We start from the raw sequence: 27,600 nt of genomic DNA on the forward strand, positions 1-27,600 counted from the left end.
AAATATTGCTTTGTTATAAAGATGACTGCAGTGACAGGGCAGGAAGGGCATGGGCATGGGATGCAATTTCCTGCTTCTTAGCGGGGGGTTGGACTGGATGGCTCATGAGGTCTCTTCCAACCCTACTATTCTATGGTAAGTGTTAGATAGGGCTTTCTATTTTCCACTAAGCAACTTTCCTGTCTTCTTTGCTTCAGTACACTTTTCTGCTCTTCTGTTTTAGATTAGAAATGTTTTCCCTCTTTTTTAACATCATAGAAACCTTTTTTGCATTAGATGACTATAAAAGAAGATGATAATATAAGATGTTAAAAAGTCCTTATCTTACACCCATTCTTGGACCTTCCCACTCCCCATACTTTATTAATAAAATTATATTGCATAACAACAACAACAACAATAATAAAAAGTCTGGGGACCGTACCATATGAAGTGCGGCTGGGTTTGTTTGGTCTGCAGAAAAGAACGTTGAGAGGAGTTATTATCGCTAATTTTACATATTTCAGATGATGTCATAAAGAAGAGGGAGCAGGCTTGTTTTCTGCTTCCCTGGAGACTAGCTACCTCATCACAATGGAGTTTTTGACCTTTTTGCTCCTCTTTGGCCGCAAGGGCTGTCTAGTGCCATCACAAGATGCAGGCCATAGCCCTGCCCCATTCATTGCCAAAGTGGTGAGAAAGCACTGCAAAATGCTTCCTCACCATCAACGGAAGGTAAGGTGTCTTTTGGGTAGTTGCGACAGAGCTACCCACAGTTTTGGTCCTTCCCCCTGTCTGATGAGAGAAACAGCAGTGCTCATTGCCACCATTTCCCCTGTCTGATGGGGGCAGGGACAAAGTGCCAACACACCTTTTCCCGATGAGTTCAAATGCAAGAAAGGAGATTCCATCTGAACATTAGGAAGAACTTCCTGACCATGTGATATTCTCAACAGCAGAACTCTCTGCCTCCTTCTTTGGATGCTTTTAAACAGAGGCTGGTTGGCTATCTGTCAGGGGTACTTTGATTGTGCTTTTCCTGCAAGGCAGGGGGTTGGATTGGATGGCCCATGGGGTGTCTTTGAGTCTAGGATTCAAAGATTCCCTTTTCTTTATCATTATTCATCCTAGAATGGAAGTAGCAGATAAGGAAGTGGAAATTCAGCTGGATTGCAAACTGCACCAAAAAGAAAATCAGTATGGTCCACAACTATTGATGTGTGTTTATGCAGGCCCAATGGACCTTTCTTGTCTTTTAATTAATTAATTAATTTTTAAAACGTCAAAGTGGTGCTTTATGTTTGTTAACCTGCCCAGAGTAGGCTTCTTGTGACACTCAGTTCAAAATTCCAAGTTAGGAAGTGGAGGAATCTATAAAATATTTACCTTAACTTCTGCTTTATCGGCAGAGCATGAAATAAAGCAATGTTTTCACTTGTTGGATTGAATCCAGCAGTCAGTGCTCTGTGCATGTCCACTGAAAATTTCTATTAAAAATCTATACACAAAAACTATTTAAACAATTTCCAAATGTAACTACCACTCACAGAACCAAACCAAACATTTACAGCATTTAATTCGGCCACACCAACACCAAGACTATGGAATGACTTCCTGGAAGAACTCTGACAACTAGATCAGCTGTCACAATTTGAGACATAAGTGAAGACTTATCTCTTCCAGCAGGCCTACCAGACAGTTTTAATAACAAATTTTAAACTTGTATCTTATGTCTAATCTTATTTTTGTATATTTTAGTATGCATTTTGTGGGAATATATTTAAAAATTTGTATTTTAAAGAATAATTTTAGGTGAATATGTGTTTGCTGTAACCTGCATCAAGCCGTAGGAGAGGTGGACAAGAAATAATATATATAATAATAATAATAATAATCATCATCATCATCATCATCATTAATCAGTAGGTAGAGGAAGAACCATTATCTGCTTCATATCAGTCATGTTTTCATGCAACTGTCCAGTGCTTGCTTTGAAATGTTGGTATTGGTCTCCCAAGAATTCTTTGTGGCTTAAAAAGTTAAAGGCCTTTTAATAGCCTCGGTGGCGAAGTGTATTAAAGCACTGAGCTGCTGAACTTGCAGACTGAAAGGTCCCAGGTTCAAATCCCGGGAGCGGAATGAGCGCCTACTGTTGCTCCAGCTTCTGCCAACCTAGCAGTTCGAAAACATGCCAATGTGAGTAGATCAATAGGTACCGGTCCAGCAGGAAGATAACGGCACTCCATGCAGTCATGCCGGCCACATGACCTTGGAGGTGTCTACGGACAACGCCGGCTCTTCAGCTTAGAAATGGAGATGAGCACCAACCCTCAGAGTCAGACATGACTGGACTTAATGTCAGGGTAAACCTTTACCTTTACATATGTACATTTTCTCATTCTGTCAAGGTTTTTCTATGGCATTATTTTACCACGATGAAAATGCTTTTCAAGAATTATTACTTATATATGTGCAAATGCATGGGCAATTGATTATTTGTTGCTTAATTTTCACACACAAAAAGAAAAAGAAATGAATAGATTTGACTTGGTTCTATCTTTGGTATTTAACTAACATCTTATACCAATCAATCATTCTTCAGCTAGAAAAATCACTTCTTCCTTTCTCTAGCTTCTTTTTTTTTCAAAGAAGTCTAGCAATTATTTTTCAGGAAGAGAATCCTACATTGCTTCTCAAGGTTGCTGCTGGAGGTGGGCTGTATGACTTCAAGGTCTTGTTCTTTGGAAGAGACTTGATTTGCTTAATGTCAGTTAAGCTAAACCTGGCAGCACTCTTTTTATGAAACGAAATATGACAGCTGATGCATCCTGCTACTTAAAAAGAAAACTGTGTGTTAGAGGGTTTTTTCCCCCTTAAAAAATATCTTGCCATAGAAAATTCAGAAAAAGAGATAATGAAAAAAAATATCATTTGGCTGAAGAATATGGAATTTGTGACACTGAACAGGGAGCAAGTTAATAAAAGGTTTGTATTCATATAAAATGATATGGAGTCATTCTTGCACATCTCAGGAAACTTTCTGGGTTGGAAATTGGTGAGCAAACATCTTGAGATCTTCTCAGAATGTTTTTCTCCTAGTTTAAAAAGTATTGGGACATGTACGAGTAGATGGTTTCTAAGCTGAAAATAGAAACATTTCCTTCCTATAACATTTATATCAGCACCCAAGTTTGATAAACCGAGCTAGGGTAGATATACTTGCTTTGCTTAGTGAAGGGGATACCTTCTGAAGCATAGGAACATTGAATGGGGTGGGACATATGCACAGAATATCAAGAATGGTGACAGTGTTCTAATCCAAAAAGTGGAATTAGATTGTCTCTTTAAAACAAAAACAACAATCTGAATTAGCAACGGGTATCTTTATTACTAATGATCCATTACTTTCAAGTAGTGGATCTTTGTATTTAATCAAAAACATACTTGAAATTTAAACCAGGAATTGAGGAGGAATCTCTATATGATAACATGACATAATTGTAGATTTTTGTAATTATTTGCATCCCTTCAATATCTAGAATAACCAGATAAATTATACTGCTGATTGCCTCTAGCGCTTAAAAAAACCTCTTGTATTATTAATGTTTGCAAAAGCAGCACTGAAGAAAATAAGAAGGAATATATTCTTAATCATTGTTAGCTCAGGAAGCAAAATCAATTACAATAAAAAGTTGTACTTTTTAGACATCCCATGGTTTTATTCAATGGGAAGTAGATGTTGTTTGTAAAATAATTGACTCAACTGATTTTTTTTTTAAAAAAAAATGTGATTTATAAAATAGATATTTTTTTAGTTTGCTTTTGGATTCCTCACAAGTGTTTCTGCTATTAATATTCTTGAATATGGGTGATATGTAATGATTCAACCAGAAATAATTGAATCCTGATTAGCATGCATGATAAAATCCTGATGATTGATTAGTGTGCTATTTTCACAAATAACATGATTGCATTAAATATTATATATACTTATAGAAAATATATTTCCGTTTTGTTTCAGTTATAAAATCATTGGAACGTGCTACATGGGTCCTGAAGTCCAACTCTCTCCTTAATGTAGGATCTCCAGATAAACATCCCCAGCAGATTGTTTTACAGCCTTTTTCTGAAGATGTTCAGAGAAGATCCCACCACCTCTCTAGTTAATTGTTTCTTCAATGGTCAGTGCAGATGTGTCCCAATATTTTTCAATCTGAAATTGGTATATTAGGGGGAAAATAGAGTTAATGATCCAACATTATGGAGACCTATTAGATAATGTTGACTATAGTGCCAGAGATCTGTCCTGAATTGTATGTAAGGATACTTTTGATATGTATGCCTTTGTTATAAAAAATAATGTAGCCTTCTGTGTTTTATAAGTGTTCTCCTGTCTCTTTTAAAAATATCTATAATGGATTTGTATTTATGTTCTGTTTTTAGCCCTTTCTTTATATAGACCAAACCATGTTGGGCTTTTAGACGAATAAACTATTAACAATGAATTAATTCAGCTATTTTGCTTAATGTTGGACCAACTTGTCTCTTATGTATTGGTTGATTGACTGAGTAAGTTTGCATATACCTTCAAGTTATGTGTCAACCTATAGAGATCCCATACATTTCTTAGGGCTTTTAGGTTAGAGTTACTCAAGCTGGATCTACACTGCCTTATAATCCAGATAATCAAATCAGATAATCCACATTATCTGATTTGAACTGTATTATACAAGTGTACGAGCCCCCAGTGGTGCAGTGGGTTAAACTGCTGAGATGCTGAACTTGCTGATCAAAAGGTTCATGGTTTGAATCCAGGGAGAAAGGTGAGCTCCCACTGTTAGCCTCAGCTTCTGCCAACCTACAGTTTGAAAACATGCAAATATGACTAGATCAATAGGTACCGCTTCTGCAGGATGGTAATGATGCTCCATGCAGTCATGCTGATCACATGACCTTGGAGGCGTCTATGGATAATGCCGGCTTTTCAGCTTAGAAATGGAGATGAGCACCACCACCCAGAGTTGGACATGTCTAGACTTAATGTCAAGGAGAAATCTTTACCTTTATTTATACAAGTCTCGATTGCCATATAATCAATTTCAAAGCAGACAATCTAAAGGACCATTTTATATGGCAGTGCAGAAAGGGCCTCAGGCCTTCTCCAGCTCCTTCATCAAAATTATAGCTTACAGAACTTGGTATTGATTGAGAGTTCTCATTCATTTACTAACCAGACCTGACACTTCTCAGATCTGGTGCCTTTAGGCTATTGCCTACATGTTCATTTCACAAAATATTGAATTAGGTTTTACTTAAACATTATGGAATATTTAGAAAAAAAATTATGTTGGTTCACATTAAAAGTATAACCACCATGTGATTTTTCTAATAATGGTTAGTGACCAATGTACAATGGGGGAGGGGGAGCTGTAATACATCACGCTCCTTTATTTGAGGTTTTGTTCAATATATAACCATCAATAACTTACAACTATCTTACACTAATTTAATTTTATAGCAAAAAAATCTGATAGCACTATCTGTTATAGAAATGTTGTAACTATAGATTTTTAAAATCTGGGAAAAGTTCTGTAAGGTATGCATATGTGTGTGTGTGTAGTTTTTAGAATAGATGGAATTCTACCTGAAGTCTGAGTAATACTTTTGACCACATTTAGATTTCTAAAGGACCATTATCAAGTTAGACAAGCATATGGAAAACAATACTGTGTATGTATTAAGTGTTCCTTTTTCCATTAGTCACCATAAGTTGTATCAAATACGTTAAATTCATACTTACAAAACAATATCTGATGCATGGGGATAACCCACACCAAAAACTTAAGAATTGAAACTTTTTCCCCTTTCCCTTCCCCAGTTATCTTCACAGTTTCCCCTATGTTACCCTCTCCTGTTGTTTTTTAAACTTTGTATGTCAGCATCACCCAGATAAAATTCAATAAAAATTAATAAAAAAAAAAGAATTGAAACTTACCCAGTCCTTTCTCATTTGAGTTTTGTAAATCTTGGAAGCTTCCTAAGTCAGTTTTATTTTCAGTGCAAGGAAGAAAAGCAAAGCCAAAAATGCTACCTTTCCTCTTTAAATTAATGGCCTCTTGCCATTAGGAGAGAGAAACGGCAGGGAGAAAGCAGAGTTAGCTGGGAAAGAGATTTAGAAAGCACAGAATTCTGGGAAATATAGTTTGGGAAGGCAAGGAGCCCTATGGCAGAGAATTCAAAAGCTCCTGCCCTAAACTCCATTTCCCAGAATTCTGCTCAGCATCAGAAAGCCCCAATTAAGATAGGGGAGAAATTTCTCTCTCTGCAGCAGCAGTCAGTAAAAGTTTCAATAAAGTGTTGAATCTGCAAAGAGGAGGACTGACTGATACTTCCAGTAAGTAAATCTCTGTGCTGGGCTGGGAAGAAATCCCTACATGGAAGTTCTATTGATGAATATGGGAGACATTCAATGAGATATTCAGTGCTGGCGCTTCTTAAGTTTGTAATGAGTTTTGAAACTTTTTTTATCAACCACACAATTCTAGTATGTATGTGTGTGCATGAGTGTATCATGTTCTTTAATATTCACTATCTGCAGATAAATGAAAATACCCCCACCCACCCCCAAAGCACTACATATAAGGTCCAATTATGGTTTTTCAGAGTTGATGTCATTAATGATGTCTCCCTCCCTCATCTTCAGGAATACCTTACCGTCATCAGATAATACAATATTAAACATTAAAATAAAATAAAAATAAAATAAAATAAAATTCTAGTCAGAATGAACTTGACATGTAGGAATACATGATATATTTTTGTTTGAAGAGTGGTGGAGTTTTCTTCCCAACAAACCCTCTAGTTTCAAATATAATTTGATTTACTCTTGTGTAAACACTGCAATTCCATGCATTCCTATTTGAAAACAAGCCCCAATGAACTCAAAATCTCTGTAAATGAACACAATTTAGCCAGTGTGACAAAGTAGTCTTGAGTATTGGGGAAAAAACGTCTGGGAAATCAGTATTTGAATTCCCAGTAGGAAACCTTGGGTAAGAAACGTATTTAAGGGTAGACATGTTGCTCATTCAGAAAAATCTAGAATCCACAAAAAGATTTGTATCTTTTTTGGATCATCAAAATTCAGAAAACATACATAATGTAAGCTTTAAAAGATTCACTGTCCGCCTTATCAGGCAAAGATGTTAAATAAATCTTACAAAATAAGAATCACAACCCTACATTTTATCTCAGATGTTATTCCTGTTCTCAGTAAAGATTATCTAGATGGATGTCTGTCGATATAGTCAGAAGTCATGCCCTTTCTTCACTAGAGGAAAAAAAGAAGTTACAAAAGACAAGACAAATTATAAAAGATAAGTTATAAACATTCTATTAGCAACAGAAAAACATCTTCTCTTAAGATCTAGGCTGCCTTTCTCCTGCGTCAAGCTAATTGCTCCTTTCTTAGGCAAAATTTGACAATTTTAAAGTTTTAAGATCTACTCTTTTGGCTTAAAATGGAGACAATGGCAAACTTGTTCAGAATAAATAATGCCCAGAAACATCTATGAACCTCATTAGATGCACGGTCCCCTTCATTTCCACACACTTTAAAAACAGTTTAAAGACAGAGTCCTGTAAAGCCCATCATATGATGCAAAACTACTTCCACACATTTCTTATGGGGCTCCATCTTAAAATGTTGTTTAAAGTGTGAAGAAACCGAGGTTTTAGGAGGAGGGTAGCGAACATCTTCCAAGCTCCCAATTCACCCAAAAATGGGTAAAGGTGCTTTTTTAAACATGTTGGATGGGAACTGTCAGATCCCCGTGTTTGCCTGTTTCAGTGACATTAAGAAGTGGGTGTTCCTGTGGGTGGTATCAAAATGAGCCTCGGTGCTCCTTTTTTCACATGAATACATTTAGGTAATTCTTTAAAAATAATTCATTCTTCAAGAATTGTGCAATTTCAATACAGACCTTGTCATCAGAATTGCCGCAGATCACCCCGTGCCACGCATCATCCCAGCTTCCCTGGGTTTTCCAAACTCTGGGGCAACCACCATAGTTTTTTAAATTGACTACCATAAAAACACAATTTCCAGTGGAAGAATGATCATCTTCACAGACAGATCCTTTCGAGAACAGCTTTCACATTTTTTCACATCATCTCAGATAAAACAGTTTTTACCAATGGAGTAAGAACAGCTTCATTTTCATGTCACATGTAGAATAAGCAAGGCAGAACAGCCAATTTTTATATTTGAAAAGATATCACATTGAGGAGAGGGAAAACTCATTTTCTGTTACTCTGGAGCCTAGGACACGGAACTATGGCTTTCAGTTACGGGGGAAAAGATTCCACCTATACATTAGAAAAAAATCACAATGGTAATAACTGTTTGGCAGTGAAATGTGTTCCCCTTGGAGTGTGGCAGTCTCCTTTCCTTTTTAAGCAGAGGCTGGAGGGCCATCTGTTGGGGGTGATTTGTTCCTGCATGACAGGTGTTGGATTGACTATTCCTTGTGGTGTATACCCTCATAACTCATAGTTAGGCATTTTAGGCACTAAGTTAGATGGGGTGATGAGCCGACTCTTTGGAAGGCAAATAAATGTATTCTTTTTTTTAAAAAAAAAAAAAAAGATTGTTTATTGGGCTTTTGATCTTATAGAATAAATTAAGATTACAACGAAAGAGTGAGAACATTTTTGTTGTATAGAAAGTAGGAATACAAAAGAAAAGAGAGACTAAAAAAAGAGAAAAAAGGGGGGGAAAGGAGAAAAAAGATATATACAAGTATATATTTAAAATGGAGATTCTCTCTAACAATAGTGAATTCTAAAAGGGGGGGAAAAGGTTTGTTGACTTCCTTCTTACTTTGATGGTCCTATATTTTAAATCCAGACCATATATTCTTGTTTCAGTTCTGCTTCCCCACTGTCTTCTTCTATTTACTTGAGATTGCATCCTTTCAACAAATGAGGTCTATCTTCATCTGTTTCAGATAATCTTTTACAAGGTCCCAGTTAGTTTCTTTCTTGGGTAAGCCGTGGTTGGACGTTAACCAATATGTAAGATGGTCCATATTCATAATCTCTAGCACTTTGTGTAACCAATCTTCTTTTTTCGGTATTTCTTTTTGTCTCCAGTACCTGGCATAAACTATTCTAGCTGCAGGAGCCAGGAAATTGAATAGAATCTCCTTGTTTTTGTCTTTTTCTATTTCTAGCATCCCTAGTAAGAAATATTCCGGTTCTCTCCGAATTTTCAGTTTGAGTATTTTCTGGATACCTTCATTTATTTCTTTCCAATATTGTTGTGCTTTTGGGCAAGACCACCAAATGTGGAAAAAGGTGCCTGTCAGTTGGCCGCATTTCCAACATTTGTATTCTTAAAGGTAAAGGTTTTCCCTGACATTAAGTCCAGTCGTGCCTGACTCTGGGAGTTGGTCTCATCTCCACTTCTAAGCAGAAGAGCCGACATTGTCAATAGACACCTCCAAGGTCATGTAGCTAGCATGACTGCATGGATGTATCCTTATATGTTGATAAAATAATTATGACCTCAATTTCAATTAATTCAGGCTGTAATATGAACTACTATGAAATGTGTTGAATCTTATCCCCATAGGTTCTTTATCTTGAATATCTCCTTTAAAATTTCGAGTAAAACTCAAGAGTTCATTCCCCATCACAATGATGTGAAAGCCACGGTCTACCAGTGGCTATCCATGCCTATGTGAAAAATCTTTAAAGACAACAATTGTGCCAGTCTTCATATGTTATAAAGAATGAAAGCTGAATCCCTTTTTCAAAATGTTTCAGCACATTAAGAGGTGGCAATCCAATTGCTTCTAGTACTAAGGCAACAAAAGTTTTACAATTGACTTTGTTGTAACTATTGCATTTACTATTTAAACCTTTCTTTTTCCCTATAGGGGGGAAAACACAAATGCAATTTTGAATAAATCATAAGGGAACAGCAAAGCTCCATTAAACACATCTATAGTTTATTTTTATATCAGAATAACATAGGGTCGATTAAACATCACATGAATCTTCTTATTGATTTGTTTCAGACATTGTTTGCTAGCTATCAGCTGTTTTTGGTTGTTTTGATTTGTTTTTCACTATTGAGGTAAAACTCCTTTCTTCAAAAATGTTTTCATTCCGCACAAGTCAAGAAGGTATTTGAACAGTTTTAATAGTTGCACCAGTCAACTGTAATTTTAATTCATTTTGAGTTTCAGTCACAAGAAAGATGAAATGATGCTACACTGCCAAGAACAAAAGGCCTGTGAAGGGGGCAAACAAAAAGTTCCTTTACTTTTTTTTACAATTCAAGGTCTGTAGTTAAGATATCTGCATTGATTTTTTAAAAACATTTGGATGGAAATCTAAGGCTAACTGCATAGTTCTAAAATAGCTGAATATTGTTTTTGGGAAAAAAAATTCCATATATTACTTATAAGATCAAGGATAGAATGATTTGAGCTGAGAAACCTCTCTAATTAAACAAAACAAAACAAAACAAAAGCATTTAAATACTCAGGTGAATAACTCTGAACTATTTGATTTCAAAAGGTAGCAAAATGTCTATTTTGACATAAATGCCATAGTCTGATTAATGGGGTTATTTACATGGACCACAGGCCTATTATATATATTATATATTCGATGTGTCCCCAACTCATTGAAATGCACTTACCATGAGCATTGATTGGACCATTTGTGTGTAATGTGAGCAATGAGCATACCAGCAACTTGCTCTCTGGTGCCATGAAGTAATTATATACGTTGTTGCCTGGAGACAAGCCAATGATAGAAATGGTTTATCCTATATTAAGTCTGAGAATAGTGATGTACAATTCAAACATGATCCAACCAATATATGTGGAAGTATGTAAGATGCTATTATTCATCTTTATCATTCATGCAATGCACTTTTGGAATATATTTTTTTTTTACTAGCAGATTTTTGGTGGAAAATAATGTGCAAAACAATTCATATTTTCCTATAAGATAATCTAATATGAAACCACTTGAACACATTTATTACACAAAAAATACCATGCACATTAGATTCATGTAATATGAAGATCTTAGTACTGAGCCAAAGCAAAAGGGGAAACTACTTAAGGAGCACCTGGAGCTCCTATTTGAGGAACGCCATCTCTAATTTAATGGCCATGGTTTAATGCTATGCGATGCTGGGATTTGTAGTTTGGTGCTGCATCATAATTCTTTGGCAGCCCTGATGATCCCAAATTACAGCCCCCATAACCCCATAGCATTGAGCCAGGGCAGGTAAAGTGGATTCATTCTACAGCATAGATGCACCCCAAGATTTTTTTCCTATATCTGAAAGCTTTGGTACTCAAACACTTTTGTTTTTAAAGAAGGAATCATAAAGCATGCACTGTAATGTATGCTTTTTAAAGCCAAATTACAAAGAGTGCACTTTTTACAGCTGCACATTACATTTGCCAGCAAATATTTTTTTGGTTTCAGGGTTTTGAAAACTGAGGTGCACATTAGTTTTGGATGGTGCATTAGATACTAGTAAATGCAGTTGAGTTTCACTTATCCAACATAAACGGGCCGGCAGAACGTTGGATAAGCGAATATGTTGGATAATAAGGAGGGATTAAGAAAAAGCCTATTAAACATCCAATTAGGTTATGATTTTACAAATTAAGCACCAAAGCATCATGTTATACAACAAATTTGACAGAAAAAGTAGTTTAATATGCAGTAATGCTATGTAATAATTACTGTATTTACGAATTTAGCACTAAAATATCACAATGTATTGAAAACATTGACTACAAAAATGCGTTGGATAATCCAGAACGTTGGATAAGTGAGTGTTGGATAAGTGAGACTCTACTGTATGGATATGTTTGTTCTTCATTTTATTTGTATCTCTCTCCAAAATTACACAAGGTTTTCTGAATATGTTTGTATTTCTAAGACCAATGGTTTCTTCCACCTTGTCACAACATTCATTGGGGCAAAGCATTCTGGGATTATAGTGTCATGTTTCAAAGAGGGGACATTTCATACCAGCCAAAATTTCAATGGCATCCCTAAATGGTAAAGTAGCTGTACAATGCAGGAGATGGAAGCTTAATTTATTATTTCATATGACATTATGAGAGCAATGGGAATGAGATGTGAAATGGTATAGAAGAATTGCCTTGCTATTTCCTTCTGCTAGTTCACCACAATAAATTCATAAAAGTCCAAGACATCTACTTTCCCTTTATCTTTTTTCTTTTTTCCTTTAGGAATGATGATCTGCCCAATAGGAATTGTTCCGTCCCCCAGGACGATGGTTTGCCTTACCTATTGGTCGTTTGTTTGTTTTCCCTCCTTTACATTTTGTTTGAGCCTCTGGCTGCAAAAGCCTAGGAAAAGTGGCTTGGAATCTGCAAGAGCTGGCTGCAGTTTTCTTTGCAGTGATTGGTCAAAGAATGCAACATCTTAGGACCGCCCTTTTTACCAGGGTCTAGTCTCCATTTTGGAGCTTCATTCTGGCTATAGTCTTCCAACGTGCTGGAGCTGTGCAAGGCTAACTGGGACAAATCATCCTCAAAACCAGGCCAATCTAAGCCTATCCAAATTAGATAAGTATTGAATTATATTGATCTGGAATAGGAAATCTAGTTAGAGGAGCAGGGTTATTCTGTCGCTTCTAGAACTAATCTTTGCTGTAAAGATAGGGAAGGAAAGAGTTTCTCCTTCTAATATAGGCAGCGTGATTAGGGTATAGTGGTTTTATAATCACCTTTGCTTTCTGGAACCAGGGATAATTCTGTACCTAAAACCTATAGAAATTTGTTTCATTTTCTGCAACTTTAAGATCTGTGCCAGGTTTACAACCTTGTATGAATAAACATCCTTTTTGAAGTTATCCAGACTCAGTCGTTCAATATCTATAGGACAGCTTATAGGGATTTGCAGTTCGCCCGGATAAAGGACAGCACGTTTCAGTTTTATAGTTTTTTATTGTCCGGCGGACGGCACAGTTTTGAGGACGATCAGCGGTTTTTCCGCTTCAGCTAGCTTGCACGGCCATAGAGACTTTGATTTTGTGGTCTGTTGCAGTGAAAGCTTGCTGCCAGGCCGAAAGGCAAGTGAGAGAGTGGGGCTCCATTTCTTCAGCCTCTGCAGTATCCTGCTCTTCAGCTTGCGTGTGTGCGCGTAGCCCTGCGGCTGTTTCTGCAATTGCACGGCTGTGCAAAACCCAGCAATCTACCCCGAGCTCCTTCGGTGGCAGGCATCGAGCCGCGGAGCTCCAGCAGTAGGTCCTGGGCTTACACGGAGGTGGTGAGTCCAGAAGCGCTCGGCCGGGACGGTCGCCTGGCGGTGGTGACCTGCCTCATCGTCCTGCGGTGGTGACCTGCCTCATCGTCCTGCGGTGGTGACCTGCGTCATCGTCCTGCGGTGGTGACCTGCCTCATCGTCCTGCGGTGGTGACCTGCCTCATCGTCCTGCGGTGGTGACCTGCCTCATCGTCCTGCGGTGGTGACCTGCATCATCGTCCTGCGGTGGTGACCTGCCTCATCGTCCTGCGGTGGTGACCTGCCTCATCGTCCTGCGGTGGTGACCTGCCTCATCGTCCTGCGGTGGTGACCTGCTTCATCGTCCTGCGGTGGTGACCTGCTTCATCGTCCTGCGGTGGTGACCTCCCTTCACAGCGGGGAGGAGGCGTCTTTTCTCTCCTCCTTTCCAAAGCCAGCCTCGGTGCTCCTTCGGCGGCAGGCCTCGAGCCGCAGAGCACGAGGTGCTTGAAAATTTGGCGAAGTCGCCATTTTGGCAGTTTACGTCACTCGGGCAAGGGAGGTATCAAGTGGCAAGTTGCTGTCAGTTGGCATTTTGCAGCTTGCCCACTAAAATCTGGCGCCAAAGGTCACAATCTTTGTAAAGTATAGTTACTTAGTGATATATATTGCTATGGTTAAGTGTTGTGCATTGTATTATATATTGCATTTGCTTTTATTGTAAATTTACTTACTGGTATGTTGTATTTGCTTTTGTTGTAAATTTACTTGCTATTAAGAATACATAATGTCTATGCAATTTCAAGATGATACAGATGGTATACCTCCTTCTGAGGCTGAAAGTAGGAATGAAAGGCCCCAAAGGATAAAGCACCCTTCAGCCAAGATGCTAGCCCATCTAATAGATGAAAAGGAGCTCCTCCATGTGAGGTTAGGTTCGGCATGGGAGCGAATTGTAACATTGATGGACAGAATTGAGAGCTTGGGTATTACAAGGGTGCCATCCATATTACAGACCGACCTTGAAGAGACCTTCGGTCTCTGGAGGGGTTTGGTGTCTAAGATAGTCCAGGTCCTCGAGCGCATTAACGCCAAGGATTCAGAGTTAGAAATAGTGAGTGTCTTAGCTGACACTAATGAGAAAGAAAATAAGGTGAGGGCAATTCTAGATGCCTTGGAATTTAGTTCTCCACCTGTTAATCTAAGGTCTGAGCCAAAAGGAAATCAGTCTTCCTTATGCAGCCATGAGACCAATCTTTTAAAATCACCTGCTGTGGCACTTAGTCTTAAGTCCAACCGCTCTAGCCAGGTATCTAAACTAAGGGAGTGTGCATCATCTAAACATAGCCACTCTAGCAAGTCTGCTGCTGCTGGGAGTGCCATCTCTTCCCTAGCTGCCTTGCACATTAAGGAGGCTGCACGTCTGGAGCTAAAGAGCAAGGTAGCGGGGGCGGAGGCTGATGCTAAGGCAGCTGATCTCACCCTTCCCTTTAAAGAAGAAGAGCAACGACTGCAAAGCAAAATGCAAATAGAACAGGCCCAAAGGCAATGTGAAATAGAAATGCTTAGAATAAAGATGGATGCCGCAGCCAAAAGGGTAAGGGCTGAGACTTTGGCCAAGGCCCTAATTGAGCCACTCACAGAAGAAAATGTAAGCCAGTTACCAATACAGGATCCTTCTGCCAAAGTGTTTGCGCACCTTGGCAGCATGAACAGCCAGTTTTCGGATGAGGAACAGGGAGACTTCTCTCCTTACCCAGAGCAGGGCCCCAAAGTCACTTTTGAGTTTCCTGCAGAGCAGAGCGTCATAGCGGGGAGCTCACCCTTGCTCGAGCTACCTGTGCCTCCTGCTAAAACCCTAGGTCAGTCAATCAGGGCCTCAAGGCCGAGTGCTAGTTGGCCCCTACAGACAGCTGCACAGGGAACCATCGATTCGTCAGTGGTCGATGTCATCCCTCCAAGAGGCCAAAGGTTGACGCAAGGTACACGGTGGGAGTCCACTCCACAACAGCAAACTCCTCAATTGTTCCCTTCGACGCCAGAGTCCCAGCTTGTCTCCATCATCAGAAGCCCCAGAAGAGATCTTAAGGACAAGGGTGTCGAAAAGTTTTCGGACAAGCCTGAGGAATTTCTTCTCTGGAAGGCCACCTTCCAGAGAGCAATCAGAGACTTAAAGTTATTGCCTGAGGAAGAACTGACTCTTCTGGCTGCATGGTTGGGCCCAGCCTCATCCTCACAAGTTAAGAAGATCTACGCAGCCCACGTAGCCGATCCCGACAAAGCCCTGGAAAAGGCCTGGGCCAGGTTGCAGCAGAGGTATGGGGCCAGCACAGAGATTGAAGCATCTCTTATGGACAAGCTCCAAAGGTTCCCAGCTTTAAAACTCAAAGACTTCAAACTCTTGTGGGACCTTAGCGATCTCCTTACGGAATTAGAGTCGGCCAAGGAGAATCCAGAACTGCCCGGTTTGAAGTGCCTCGATCAGCACCTGTCCCAGAGGCAGATCTTGACCAAGCTGCCCTTCACTTTGCAAGAACGCTGGGGACAGGAGGTCTTCAACTACAAGGAGGCCCACTCCCAGGCATACCCTCCATTTTCTCATTTGGTCCAGTTCATCACCAGGGCGGCCAGAGAAAGGAATGATCCGCAGACGGGCCTCCCCACCTTATACCAAGGGACCCATCCAGGGAAGGCATCTGAAGTGGACAAGAAACCACCTAGAGAGGCCAATAGACCTGTCAGCGTAAAGGCAGTCGAAACTCAACACAAGACTGATGAACCCAGGTCGGAGGTAAAAGAGGTGCTCTGCCCCATTCACCAAAAGCCTCACAGTTTGGCCAACTGCCGGGAATTTGGCAAGAAGCCTTATAAAGAAAGACAACAGATTGTACAGAAGCTGGGCATATGTTTTAGGTGCTGTGGAGCAACTCTTCACTTTGCATCCAACTGCAAAGAGGACGTCAAATGCGCAAGGTGTAACAGCCTTAAGCATTGCACCGCGATGCACAACTCTGACGCTGTCTCCCGCGCCAAAGGGGACACGTTTTCCAAAGAAGGATCATCTACTGAAGCCACCAACATGCAGGCCGCGTCACGGATGCAGGAGGATGCTCCATCGGTCGCCTGCACTGAACTATGCTCTGACGTGCACCAGTTCAGAGTCTGCCATCCCATCTGCCTAGCAGATGTATATCCAGCCAGAAGACCTTGGCTTAAAAAGAGACTTTACGTGGCTTTGGATTCACAAAGCGACGCCTCCCTGGCGACTCCAGAGTTTTTCCAACTGTTTGACATAAAAACCCAGACGGTCGACTACACCATGTCCACCTGTGTAGGGAAGAAGAAGTTGCAGGGTCGCATAGCATCCGGCTTTGTTGTTTCCTCTTGCGACCAGAAGAGGCAGTTCAAGTTGCCAGACCTGATTGAGTGTTCCTCCATCCCTCGGAACAAAAAACAAATTGTAACTAGAGAAGTTGTGGAGGCTCATCCACATTTGCGACGATTAAAGAATGCCATACCTGCTTTCCGTCCAGATGTGGACATTGCCCTTCTGCTTGGTGCGGACTGTCCGAACTTGTTCTATGTGAACGACCAAGTTAAGGGACCTCCAGGGGCGCCCATTGCTCAGCTGCTACCACTAGGCTGGACAGTTACAGGCCCAGTGTGCATAAACAAGATGCACCCACCATCGTCGTTGGACTCCAATCAAGCACAGGTGCTTAAAGGTGGACGTCCTACACTTGTGCGCAGTTGCCTAAGTCACATCTCAGTCTACTGCCAAGCAATAACTCCAGAGTATTCCTCCATTTTCAAAGTCTCTGAGAGAGACGAAGCCACAGCGCTCTCGAAAGATGAGCAAAGGTTTTCGGACATTATGAATGCTCAAGTCTCACGAAGTGCAGAGGTGAAAGCCTGCAAATCAACCACAGAAATCAAGATGGGCCAAAGATCTTGCCTGGAACCACACCGTTTTGAACGTTTTTCGGAGTGGCACAGTCTTCTTAGAGCAGTAGCTAGGCTTATACATCGTTTAGCTTGCAAAGATAGTGAGCCTTTACAGGTCCAGGATATGATAAAGGCTAAGAGCGTCATATTCAAGTCAGTGCAGAGATCTGCTTTCAAGCAGGAAATAGCTAGGCTAGAGCAAGGGCTCAACATCCCTAATCAAAGTCTTCTAAATGAGTTAAACCCATTTCTAGACAAGGAGGGTATTTTGAGAGTTGGAGGAAGGTTAGCCAAAGCTAAACTCAAGGCGTGCATAAAAAACCCCATCATCATACCCCCTAATAGTCACACTGCATTGCTGCTCGTTCGGCATCACCATGAAAGGATCCATCATCAGGGTAGAACTCTAACTGAGGCAGCCCTTAGAAATGAAGGTCTGTGGGTAGTTAATGCCAAAAGGTTGGTCAACAGTTGTATTTTCAAATGTGTCAAATGTCGGCGACTCAGACGAAACTGTCAAAGTCAGTTGATGGCAGAACTACCTCAGGATAGGACTTTGACAGACCCACCCTTTTCCCATGTGGGAATCGATGTGTTTGGTCCTTGGGAGGTTGTCACTAGGAAAACCAGGGGTGGTGTTGTAAATAACAAGAGGTGGGCAGTTTTGTTTACTTGTTTAGTAATACGAGCTGTCCATATAGAAGTCATAGAAGGGATGGACACTTCATCATTTTTAAACGCATTAAAAAGGTTCATAGCCCTCAGAGGGCCAATTAAGTCAATTCGGTCGGACTGTGGCACCAATTTTGTAGGTGCGACCAAAGAACTCAATTGTGTGTCTAGGTTTGGGAGAGACCCAAAGGTTCAGAACTTTACGAATACTGAACAAATTATGTGGACTTTCAATGTTCCTCACGCCTCCCATATGGGTGGTGTTTGGGAGAGGATGATTGGTATTAGTCGCAAAATCCTTAATGCCATGTTTTTGAGTCATAGGTCATTGACGCATGATGTTTTGGTGACACTTATGGCGGAAGTTACCGCAATTATCAACAACCGGCCGCTGGTTCCCCTTACCAGTGACCCTGAGAACTTACAACCACTGACTCCTGCACTTATTTTGACACAAAAGGTGCCAGGATGGAAGGACGTCATGTTGCCAGTTCCGGACGGAACTCACCGTGCCCTGTGGAAACAGGTGCAGTCCTTGGCCAACCACTTTTGGAAAAGGTGGAAAGCTGAGTACTTAAGCCAGCTTCAAGCTAGAAGAATCTGACAAAGCCCACAGGACAACATTGAGGTTAACAACGTTGTGTTGTTAAAGGACAAAGACTTGCCCCGCCATGCGTGGCCCATGGGCATTGTATTAAAGACCTTTCCTTGCCCGGACGGTAAGGTCAGGAAAGTTCAATTAAAGACTTGCAACAGAGGCAAAGTGTCCATTTTGGACAGACCAATTAGTGACCTCGTGTTGCTTATTGGAGATGTTTAAAGTTCTAGTGTTTGTATTGTTGTGTATACAAAGGTGTTTGTATGTTTTTGATTGGTAAATTCCCACATCCTGGGAATTTAGCGGGGAGTGTTCCGTCCCCCAGGACGATGGTTTGCCTTACCTATTGGTCGTTTGTTTGTTTTCCCTCCTTTACATTTTGTTTGAGCCTCTGGCTGCAAAAGCCTAGGAAAAGTGGCTTGGAATCTGCAAGAGCTGGCTGCAGTTTTCTTTGCAGTGATTGGTCAAAGAATGCAACATCTTAGGACCGCCCTTTTTACCAGGGTCTAGTCTCCATTTTGGAGCTTCATTCTGGCTATAGTCTTCCAACGTGCTGGAGCTGTGCAAGGCTAACTGGGACAAATCATCCTCAAAACCAGGCCAATCTAAGCCTATCCAAATTAGATAAGTATTGAATTATATTGATCTGGAATAGGAAATCTAGTTAGAGGAGCAGGGTTATTCTGTCGCTTCTAGAACTAATCTTTGCTGTAAAGATAGGGAAGGAAAGAGTTTCTCCTTCTAATATAGGCAGCGTGATTAGGGTATAGTGGTTTTATAATCACCTTTGCTTTCTGGAACCAGGGATAATTCTGTACCTAAAACCTATAGAAATTTGTTTCATTTTCTGCAACTTTAAGATCTGTGCCAGGTTTACAACCTTGTATGAATAAACATCCTTTTTGAAGTTATCCAGACTCAGTCGTTCAATATCTATAGGACAGCTTATAGGGATTTGCAGTTCGCCCGGATAAAGGACAGCACGTTTCAGTTTTATAGTTTTTTATTGTCCGGCGGACGGCACAGGAATTCTTTCTACATGGTTCCTATACTGTTGGGTGCAATTCAAGAAACATTTTTTTGCTGGGCACTGCTCCTTCACTGTAAATTAAGACAGAATGTGAATTTCTGCCAGGAGCAATTGGGCTGGAACTTATTTGGCATGTTTAGCATACATACAGAATAAAAGAAAATGTCTGAAAGTGAATGTGCAGACTGTTCGAGTTAATAAAGATCAAAACTGAGTCTTTTAATATTTTAATATGGAGCAAAATTGTTTTCAAAGCCTAATTTCAAAACATACAAATATGTCAATAGTTCTTGGAACACTGTGAACTGTTCTTTATTAGAAAGGGCTATATTCTAAATAAGCCCAAAATGGTTCGAGTCCAGGCTATTTCTCAAATTGTATCTCCCTATACAGACCATCTTGCGTACTGCGATCAGCGAAGAAGGCCCTGCTTCCTGTCTCATCCCCATCACAAGTGTGGTTGGTGGGAATGAGAGAGAGGGTCTTCTCCATGATCACTCCCCATCTCTCAAACCCCTTTCCCAAATAGATAAAGATTGCCCCTACCCTCCTCTCCTTCGAAAAACTTCTAGAAACGCACTTATGTACTTTAGTGTACGGAGAGGAGGAGGACTAGCACAATAATCCCACTGGAACGCTGGCTAATTTTATTCGCCTTCTCTCGCTGCTACAGTTTATATATAATAATAATAATAATAATAATAATAATAATAATAATAATAATAACAACAACAACAACAACAACAACAACAACAACACCAACGAGAAGGAAAAGCTTTAAGGGGGAGGAGGGAGGGGGAAAGAAACACAGAGCTCCTCAGTATGCCTAAGGGCTCTGCAGAGCCCCCTTCAAGATGCGCTGGGCATAGATGCACCCCAAGGTTTTCATTTCTATTACAATATAAGCTTTGGTGTTCTAAATTACAAAGAGTGTACTTTTTGGCACTATACATTACATTCATCAGGAAATCCTCGTTTATGTTTGTTGAGGTGCAGTTAGATATAGTGGTGCAGTTTACTCAAGTAAATATGGTATCTGTTATTTCCTACTGACTGTCAGACCCCTGGCAGCAGGGCACCAAGAACCATACACGGAGGCCAATCTCTATCTAATATCTTTATTAAGGAAATGTATAAAAGCAGTAAAAACAAGTGAAGAATATAGTTCAGAAGCAGACCTTTCAAATAAGGTCAAATATAGTCCAAAAATGTATTGTCCAATAAATGATATTAGAGTTCAAAGTTTTTATCCAATACCGAAACACACACTATTGCCAAGCAATAGTGTGGGGAAATGTCTGAGTCTTAGGAGTCCAAGGTAGCTTGACAACAAGGCTGGAAACAAGGCTGGATACAAGGCAAACAGTGATTCTTAGAACAAGGTCCGTGGTTAAAAGCAAGGCGAGACAAGTCTTGAATACTTAATCCGGGAAGCAAGGAACTGGGGTTATGAAGTCCACACACGATCTTACTCCTGAAGCTGCTCCGTTGACTCCGCAAAGATTCTCCCGCATCAAGCACCTATATTGGGGTCTCATTTTCCCACCAACAATCTCTTTCCCTAGAGAACGAGAAGCGAAACCCAACTCTATCCAGATGCAAGACTCCTTAGAATTTCCCAAGGGAAGCAGGCCTAATCAGCCTGTTGTTTGGCAGCAATCCGTAAACTCCTGCGATTTTGTTCTCTGACTCCTCTGTCTCTAGAGTAAGATTCCCTTCTGGGAAACGGAGGCGAGGAATGCCCAAGGTCTGTTTTACTGAATTCTTGGTTACAAACATCAACATCCGGCAGGTGAAAAGATTCCGGCTCTTGTTGAACCGGCGAAAACCCCATGTTTTCGTCTTCATCTGCCACGATGGCACTAGGAACAGGACTACAAGACCCATGAGGCATCACACTGACACAACATGGAGCAAGCCTAAATCTTTCTTAAAGGAGATTACTTCAGATAAAGTTTTAAATTTCACATAATCCGGCTCCTCATTTTCTTAGCTGAAGATTTTCACTGCTCACACAAACGAATGCTGTTCACAGGCATGTTAGAGCACAATTGTCTGCTGAAGAAGTATGCGTCTATATTCAATTTGCCTAGTGGAAGAATTCAAAAGGTAGATTAGTTTAAAGGTTGGACTGAGTACATCTGGTGCATTATCCATCAATTTTGGGTTCCTAGTAGTGACTGCTAACATCTAAGATGATGAATTAACATATGCCATTCAAGCTGTTTCTTCACTTCAAGCCTCATTGACTTCAACCTATTCACTGTAAAAAAGACACACACACACAATTAAAAAGAGATCTCAGCCATGCAAAAAATAAAAATAAAAAACTAACCAAAAAGTAAAGAAACTCTCCTGAAGATTTCTTATTAAAGATGTATGAACACAGCATAATGTGTGTGTGTGTGTGTGTGTGTTTTTAAAAAAATGGCCTGAATTTTTTAAAGTTTAAAAATTAAACTAACAGACCCTATACAGTGTTCCCTCACTACTTTGCAGTTCACTTTTCATGGATTCACTGTTTTGCGGTTTTTCAATAAACTCTAAAAGACTATTATAAATTATAAAAATTACAATTTACAGCCTAAAGAAGAGAGGAAGGAGAAGCCAAAGGGAGAGAAAAGGAGCTCAAGCAGCAACGGGGGGAGAAGGAGGCGATTTATCAACACATGATTGGTTGATAAAGACTTAAAATAGTGTATAACTACTAAAATAATGTATAAATATTAAAATAAATATAGTGTCCCTACTTCGCAGATTTTCACTTATTTCAGGTGGTCCTGGAACCTAACCCCAGCGATAAGTGAGGGAACACTGTACACATGAAAACTCTCCTCTAAAGAATTGTGTTCAGGATTTCTGACTGAGGTTGAACACTATGAGTCAGAGACAGATAATTAATTATCGAGGTTAAGTGTGATTGAATCAATGTGACAAATTAGTCATTACTTAAGTCCCACTGAAATAAATTTGTTTCAGGTAAGGAAATTGGAATCTAAATTGATGTGTGTATAACACATACACAAGGTGAGAGGACATATGTAAAAGACACTTTAGCAATGGCAGCAGGCTAGCTACTTAGTTCCTTTTCCATCACATGTATATCTGCACATATTTAATGTATTTCTGAATTACCAAAATAATTATAATAATGACATTGATGCACAGCTAGAGTATTTTTCATAATTATCTTCCTATGTTGGGCAGTTAATAATAAAGCAGCCTCCTTATTTAGTTTGATTATAAAATGTATAACAACAAAAATAATTGAGTCCCCTCAGGTGAGAAAGGCAGGATAAAAATGTTGTAAATAAATAAGAATTACAGTTTATGAATAGTGTACATCCATACTTTTGAGCATCACATGAAACTCACTATACATGATCAGCGCAGAATGACAGTTGTTTTTCATCAATGAATCCCATGTGATCCTGATTCAAAAGAGCAAAATCACATGTACATGGTCATTATTTGCTTCCATGGTGGCACAGAAAAGCATGAAAATCCTCACAGAAAAAAAGTTGGGTTTCTCTTGTTTCCACTTCCTAAACACAGCAACTGGTTAAAAACATAGGATTATTCATTAAGTTTGGAGAGTCTCCATGACTTACTCTCACACACCTTGGGATGTCTGCTACACCGAGGAAGACGATGAGTGAGGTGGAGGGAGGGGGGAGAGAGAGATCTTAGTCTTTTGCTGTCACATACCGCATGGTAGAGACTGCAGACATTCCATCTTCCAGAAAGTGTTGTGCAATAGAGAGAGCAATTTTGTCTTAATTCCCATAGGAACTGCTCTATAGCAACACAACAGCCTGAAGCACTGGAAACCTTCTGGATTCAAAATCCATCTTTTAGGTCAAATTGGAACGCTTCAATTTTAAGTGGCAGATGCTGACTGAAAGAGCAGATATAGGAATTATGGCTGGAGGATGGGAAAACACAATAATTGACTCGACCACTTTAGCTTGTTTTGCTTACAGCACTTTTTCATCCCTTGGTACCTGTGCCAAGAAACATCCATTGTAGACAAAAACAATCTGTCAAGAAAAAGCACCCTTGTTAAATTTTTACTCCTTGGGTCCATTGTTACTGGAAGCACTCACTCTTTAAACACTTTTACCATTATTTTTTCACCTAGGTTCTTTCAACCGTAACTAGGATTGTACAACTGTAGAGCTGTCTGCATTTGTCTTGAGCACTGAGAACATAAATCAAAGCACCACCAGTCTTTGGCAGTCAATAAAGGAGAAAACACTGTCTGAATCCAAACAGTCTTCTTTAACAAACTCTGAGACTGATGATTGATAAAGAAGTCCTGTAATTTTGGCCACTTTGGTAAGCTACTTCTCTAGTTGTCACCAGGTTTACTCAAAAGCAAAATCTGAGATGGATTGGGAAGATCCTACAAGACATTTTTGGAAGCTCTGGAAAAACTTGCTAAGCCTAGATAGTTTTTGCATTAGACATTCTATGTTTCTAAGATGTGATCACTTTTTTCAAGGTGCATTTTAAAGGTTTCAGAGGAAATAAATTAGAATAGCAAGTGAAAAATTAGCTTTCTTAGGAATTGCTTCTAAGCTGAAACATCAAATGTATTTCAAAGGGGCCATCATTATTTTATTAAGGGTAGAAAACTACTTTTCATTGCTAGGATATATGAAAAGCAAGGTGACAAACTCCAGTGACAGAATTTGACTGGTATTAACAATACACATTATTGGAATGTATTGATTTTGAGTCAAATTATCTTTAAACGGGAGCCATATTTACAAGGTCATTTATGATTATTTTTTTTCACCTTGGGGCAAAGTCAGAAGACACCAGTTGGTTTATAATAAACAATTGGTAATAATCATCATTGTTGTCATCATGCCCATAAAGTTCCTTCAAAGCCCCTAGGCTTTTGCCCCCTGATCACTGATTAACAAGGTAGAAATTATGTCTAGGGGCTTGATAAGACAATGGATGAATATAATTCTTGTGGGTGACTCAGTTTACTGCTAACAACCCAATACCATGCCAAACAGATAAAATACCTGGGTTAAAATGGTTGAAAGGGCAAAGTGTTCATATTGAAGCTAAGATCTTGTTTCCTAGGCTGTATGTAACTGTTAGCTGTAGTTTGAGAATTGCTGTTTTAAAATTTAGCAAAATTAAGGTTTTGTTTATTTGTTTGCTTTCTTTCAGGTTGAAGTAGAGGCCACAAAGATTTCCTGCAGTGATCAAAGAGGAATTCACAAAACCCTGCCTCATGATCCTTATGTTTCTTTAGGTAATAGGGATATTAAGATATCTCTAAGTTTTAACTGGGATCAAAATCTTCACACATTTCACCTTCACATGCAGAATCAATATAGTTTATAGTTTGTTACATTCTGTGCTAGAAAGATTTTTTCAATTTCTTTATTATTACTCTAAAATATTTTGCATATAGCAAAAGCTACACAGCACAGAAGGCAAAACAAAGCACCCCTCCCACACCATAGTTATGTCTAAAAGATTTCCAAAATGTTTTTGCAGATTAAGAGTGAAGATAGCTGTTGATCATTTGCATAAAATGGAGAATGGTGGACAGCAGTACATTTGTTTCAAGGCAAGGTTCACTTTTATTTAGTGAGATATTGCTTCAGTTAGTAGAGTTTCAATGTCCTGAAAAGTTAATATTTGTTACTAATGTATTATTACTACACTTTTTTGCAGCAAGGGAGAGAAAGTGGCAGCATTGGTTTTTCTGTCTCACATTCCAAAATGATTTGTCTTTGTACATCAACTTGTTTTGATGCAAGATACTAGCTACCTCTCCAATCAAATTTTGAAATAGCTTATGCTGTTTCTGGTTTGTTTAAACAACATGGTTAACACTACATGAAATTATGTGCTTGTTGTCAAGGAAAGATTCCCCCTCCCCCAGGGCAAAATATTATATTGGTACAGTTGGCACTGCAGTGTGGAGTTCCGCAGGTGGCGAGTGCCCTTAAAATTTAAAAGATATACTTATATGGACATACTGCAGTCTGGAGGAGCCGAGCAGCAGCTACCAATGCCCAGGAAACTAATCAAACCCCATACTATTAGCTAAATTGTCTCTAATCCCTTAATAGACTAAGTTACCCTAAGCTCTTGCTTTTCTGTCTCTCCTTTAGTCTTCCTGAGTCCTTCTCCCTGCACTTCCACATCCTTCAGCCAAGCTTCAAATCACCCAGGCCACATGGCCCATGGCCCTCCACAGCCCCCAAAACAGGGCTCAGTCTTCTCCCCTTCTCTAGTGCAACCCCTCACTAGTTGCTCCAGACCACCTTGCTACCTTCCAGCCACCTTGGAAAGCCAATATACACAAGAATAATATGTTTCTTTATTTCTTTCCTTTGCCATTTTCTCCCATCTCACTTCTCCTCAAATCACCTAACCATTGGCCCACTAACCCAGTTATGCACTAACCCAAACTGTGAATCCCAAGATATACTGTTCCTCTCAGTTTCCGGGGTTTATACAATTCATTCCTTTCTTGCCCCTGAACTCTGTCAACCACCTCCCACCTCCATAGGTTTCCCAGTTCTCCAAGGAGCCTCAATATCCACCTAGCTCTACCTTTTCTCTTTTTGACATATATACTGTGGGTGCCACAGTTCAGGCTCGGTAGGGTGTCCTCCTTTGCATGCAGCCCTCTACAAGTCCCATAATTTGTATTGGCACTAACCCCCATGGATACCAAATCATGCTGGCATAACCCTGGTATCTGCAGATTTCTCCTGTTTGTTTCCACTTCCCCATGGGTCTCAAGCAACCTATCCATTGGGTTCCCTCGCTATCCACAGGCTCTTTTGTTATGTGTTTTTAGATTTCTTCCCCATGAGTGCCCACAGTCTCTGTGAGAAGTCAGGTCCTCCTTGATATCCATGTGTCCCCTGTGTATGTGCCCCCTCACCCCATGGATACTGAGTCTCCACTAACCATGGCCCCCTTAAGTGTGTTTTATCAATCTTTCTAAATCCTATGTCTTAATATAAAACTTTGGAGACTGAAGCCACTCAGAAAGATCTTGGTGACCTTTCATCAGCATTCCTTGACCTGGAAACTGCTACCAGCCATTTTTCCAGTCATCATCTATTAAAAATGGCCCCAATTACCCATCATCTGTGACCCATGCCACTGGCTGTGTAAAGACAACAGGCATTGGATTTCGACCACCTATTTATTGTGCAACCACATGGACATATGAATGACTCATCACCTGGCATGACAGTTCCTGATGGGGAGATCATGCCATTTTCCACAATGACATTTTCCCTTTCCCAGAAATGGACTTACGATCCTATCATTATGAACAATATTTAGTGTTTGGAAATACAAAAGAACACTGGTGCAGAGTCATCAGCCCGCAAGGTCCAGATTCATGATAAAAATCTTCACAACAATAGTCCCCATTGTTTGTCTCTGAGTTGGGACAAGATAATCCATTCATAACCTACTTCAACACCTTTGTGTCCTGGGCTCTCTCTCACCACTTCAGCCATTGGATAGAGGAAATTCTACATTGGAGGTGAGGAGCTCTTTCCCATTGGAAGGTGGGTGCCACAGTTCAAGCTCAGTAGGGTGTCCTCCTTGACATAATCTGGGCTCAGTCAATCACAACAAAGTCGGGTCCAGCTGGGCAGGACTGGGAAATTCAAAATGAAGTGTATAAAAATGTTTGTTTTTCACTGTAATGATATCTCAGCTTGCTTTGGTGGATAACTACGAGCTGGCATCACTTTCAGCATCCCTTTCAGCTATTAAAATACCTTGGTGGCTTTTTCTTCTACTTGGTGAGATTTATTTTGGAATATTGGCCTCTTTGTCTTGCCAGGCACATGGACTAACAGGATGACTGCCCCAGTAACTGCATACCAGAAATCGGTAACTGCGCTTCAGATTTCGGTATCCGCAACTCGGCTCTCACTATCCGTGGCTGTTTTAAATTGCTCTATGTCAAGCTGATAAGGATTTTAAAATAACAAATAATAGGACTTAACTCGTTGAAGAATAATTATAAACATATGAAAATTCATTGAACTTCTCCAGAGTAAATGTTGTTGGTGTTTGCA

General features: G+C 40.0%; 1 long non-coding RNA gene across 1 annotated transcript; it reads left to right on the forward strand.

Moving 5' to 3' along the window:
* Positions 1-27,568, forward strand: LOC103279460 (uncharacterized). The gene is made up of 5 exons (XR_010006145.1): positions 1-714; positions 4,001-4,160; positions 23,655-23,851; positions 24,704-24,788; positions 27,363-27,568. It is a non-coding gene; the product is annotated as an uncharacterized LOC103279460 (long non-coding RNA).
* Positions 27,569-27,600: the final 32 nt, after the last annotated feature.

The sequence above is a fragment of the Anolis carolinensis genome, chromosome 4 (genome assembly GCF_035594765.1).
Source record: "Anolis carolinensis isolate JA03-04 chromosome 4, rAnoCar3.1.pri, whole genome shotgun sequence".
In the NCBI taxonomy this organism is placed as follows: Eukaryota; Metazoa; Chordata; class Lepidosauria; order Squamata; family Dactyloidae; genus Anolis; species Anolis carolinensis.